Source organism: Cryptomeria japonica, chromosome 7 (genome assembly GCF_030272615.1).
Source record: "Cryptomeria japonica chromosome 7, Sugi_1.0, whole genome shotgun sequence".
In the NCBI taxonomy this organism is placed as follows: domain Eukaryota; kingdom Viridiplantae; phylum Streptophyta; class Pinopsida; order Cupressales; family Cupressaceae; genus Cryptomeria; species Cryptomeria japonica.
Window position 1 is genome coordinate 553219616 of NC_081411.1, and position 3967 is coordinate 553223582.

The window sequence follows — 3967 nt, forward strand, 5'->3', positions numbered from 1 at the left end:
CTTTTTATCAAGTGTGCTAGTGGGCCCATAAACATTAAATAGCATGAAAGAAAGATCAAAGTTTTGAATATTCAATAGCTGCCAATTGTTCCCTGTGGTTACTATTTCTGCATTTACTATTTTAGGGTTCCACAAAACTATAAGCCCTCCTAAAGCTCCTTGGGCTGAGACATGTAATGATTTCCATTTTACCCACTTGTGAATAGTGTTCTGGAATGTATCCTGAGAAGTTTTGGTTTCTTGTAACATAATGATATCAGCTACTGATGAATCAAGTTGGAGCTTGATTCGATTCCTTTTGTCAGAGGCATTAATGCCTCCGACATTCCATAAAATGATTTTCATTGAGGACGAGGAGAGCAACATGCCCTCCTCGGTCTTTTAGTGACAATAAATTTACCTTCTAAAGTGGACTGAATGCGAGCTGCTATTTCCTCTTTCAATTTGGCTGATTTTGGTTTTCTCTCTCTAGGCTTTGGTGAATTAGATATTGGAGAGAGGCATGTAGGAGATGTTAGGGTTTCAAGCAGATCCGAAGCAAATATGAACTAACAATTATATGCAGATTTAAATACAAAAGATAAAGAAATAAAACAGGACACAGATAACACAGAGATTTAACGTGGTTCACCCAGAATGGGTTACATCCACCATACACAACCGTCCAATCTTTCTTATTATCCAGCAAAAATAGTACATCAACCTTACCATGCCTTAAGCATCCCAGCCGCTTATAACATGTGTTTTTAGGGCAACAAACAAAGTCGGCCTTTTTTAGGGTTTTATTACAATGTTGGTTTTCATCAACAAAAATGGCAAAAAAAAAAATTTCTCGGGGGCTGCCGCCCCCGAACCCCTGCCCAGGGCCCGGCCCAGCCCCAGACCCCACCGAGGATACGTGCTAAGTGTACAGTACTTTGCTGATCAGTCGCCACATTTCAACAATCTCCCACTTGGAGACTGATCAGGCTCCACATCGAACAATCTCCCACTTGGAGACTGATACTACACGACACCATTGTACATACAACATTCGCTGGATAAAACACTAGGACTTGACTGGTATAAATTCCACAATTATCAATCAAGAAGACCAACAAAAACTGATGAAGAAATTAGCTTCTCCTGTGGAACTGCCTTTGTGAACATATCGGCGGGATTATCACTTGTGTGAATCTTCTCAAGCCGTAATTGACCCTCCTCCAAAATAGTCCGGATGAAGTGGTACCTGAGTTGAATGTGCTTTGTCCTTGAATGAAAAGCAGAGTTCTTCGCAAGATGAATGACACTCTGGCTATTAGTATACAATGGGCTATCCTCTTGTGTCTGACCCAATTCCTTCAGAAAACATTACAACCAAATCATCTCTTTGCTGGCTTCTGTAGCAGCAACATACTCAACTTCAGTGGTTGAAAGTGCAACAACCTTTTGCAGCCTAGAAATCCAACTGACTGCAGTTCCCCCTATAGTAAAAACATACCCTGTAGTACTCCTCCATGAATCAATGTCACCTGCCAGATCAGAGTCAACAAATCCACTTAGAGCAGCATTAGATCCTTTGAAACATAATGCCTTCGTAGTAGTTCCTTTCAAATACTGAAGAATCCATTTCACAGCATTCCAATGTTCCATACCCAGATTACTCATAAACCTGCTCACAACTCCCACTGCATGTGCAATATCTAGCCTTGTGCATACCATTGCATACATCAGACTGCCAACAGCTAATGAATACGGGATGTTAGACATTTTATTAACCTCTTCTTGTGCCTTTGGGCACATCTCCTTAGTCAATTTGAAATGACTAGCCAAAGGTGTAATAATTGCTTTTGCATCCTGCATGTTAAATCTTTTCAACACCTTCTTTATATACTCACTTTGGGACAAATTCAAGGTTCTATTTTTCTTGTCCCGTGTAATCCTCATACCAAGAATTTGCTTAGCTGCACCCAAATCCTTCATAGCAAATGACCTGGCTAATTTCTGTTTAAGATCATTTATATGTTGCATGTTAGACCCAGCAACAAGCATGTCATCAACATAAAGCAACAGGATAATATAACTGCCATTATCAAATCTCTTAAAATATACACAATGATCAGAATGACATCTATGATAACCGTGTTCAGCCATGAAACTATCAAATTTTAAATACCATTGTCGGGGTGCTTGGTTTAGGCCATACAAACTTTTCTTCAACCTGCACACCAAGTTCTCCTTACCTTTGACCTCATATCCCTGTGGTTGCAACATGTAAATTTCCTCCTCCAAATCTCCATGGAGAAAAGCTATTTTGACATCTAATTGTTCAAGATGTAAATCATCTGCAGCCACAAGACTAAGTACAGTTCTAATTGAAGTCATTTTTACAACTGGAGAAAATATTTCATCATAATCTATACCCTTTTTCTGTGCAAAACCTTTTACCACAAGTCTGGCCTTATATCTTTTCTGACCTCCTTCCTCCTCCTTCAGTCGATAAACCCATTTGTTAGGCAAGGCTCTTTTTTCTGCAGGTAAAGGAACTAAGTCCCAAGTCTTATTTTTCATCAAGGAGTCCATCTCCTCTTTCATGCCTAGCTACCACTGTTGTTTGGCATCCACCTGCATTGCTTCTTCATATTCTTCTAGTTCACCAGAATCCGTTAATAAAATAAAATACAAAGAAGGAGAAAATCTTTCAGGGGGTCTACTTGTCCTCGTAGAACATCTAACACTTGCAGGAGTTTGTGGGACAATCTGTTGTTGCTGAGCATCAGGTACCTGTGGCATTTCATTTTCAGGAATCTCATCCAACACCACATATTCTTGTTTGTCCTGCTCATGCTTCTTTTCCTGCATCTATTCTTTATACATAACCTTCTCATTGAATATAACATCTCTACTTCTAATTATTTTCTTATTTTCAAAATCCCATAACCGATAGCCATATTCATCTATCCCATATCCAATGAAGGTACATTTCTGAGATTTAGCATCAAGCTTGGTTCTGTTTTCTTTATCAACATGGACAAAAGCTTCACAACCAAAAGTTTTTAGAAAAGAATAATTTACCTTTTTACCAGTCCATGCCTCCTCTGGAATACCACCATCCAAAGGGGTTGAAGGTCCTCTATTTATCAAATAGACAGCAGTATGTACAGCATCTACCCAAAAATGTAAGGGCAATCCAGCATGCAATCTCATGCTCCTCGCACATTCCATGATGGTCTTATTCATTCTCTCTGACACACCATTTTCCTGTGGAGTTCCTGGAACTGTCTTCTGCTTTCAAATCCCATTTAAGGAACAGTAATCTTCAAATGCTTTGCTGCAATACTCACCTCCATTATCTGATCTGAGACACTTCAACTTTTTTCCTGTCTCATTCTCAACCAAAACTTTCCATTTCTTAAAAGTTTCAAAAACATCTAATTTTTGTTTTAGGAAATATACCCATGTTTTTCTGGTTGAGTCATCAATAAAAATAACATAATAACAAGAGCCACCAAGAGATGATACCTGAGCCAGTCCCCATACATCTGAATGTACAAGCTCTAACTTCTCACTCTTCTTCTCTTTCCCAACCTTGAGAAATCTGACTCTTTTCTGTTTACCATAAACACAATTTTCATAGAACTCTAAATCAATCTTCTTTAGTCCTAGCAATAGATTTTTGGAGTGAAGGATTTTCATCCCTTTCTCACTCATATGCCCAAGCCTATGGTGCCACATTATCGAATCTATTCTTGCAACATTTATTGTTGTTGTCCTTGCAGTAACTTTATCTGTAGCAGCTCAGGTAGAGTAAGTGTTACCAGTACACAGATATAATGTGCCTACCTTTGCACCTTTAGCTACTACTAATGATCCTTTAGTGACCTTCCACATACTATCTGAGAAGGTAACTATGCAACCTTCACTACCTAGTTGCCCTGCAGAAATTAAATTTCTTCTTAAATTAGGAACATGTCTTACCTCCTGCAGA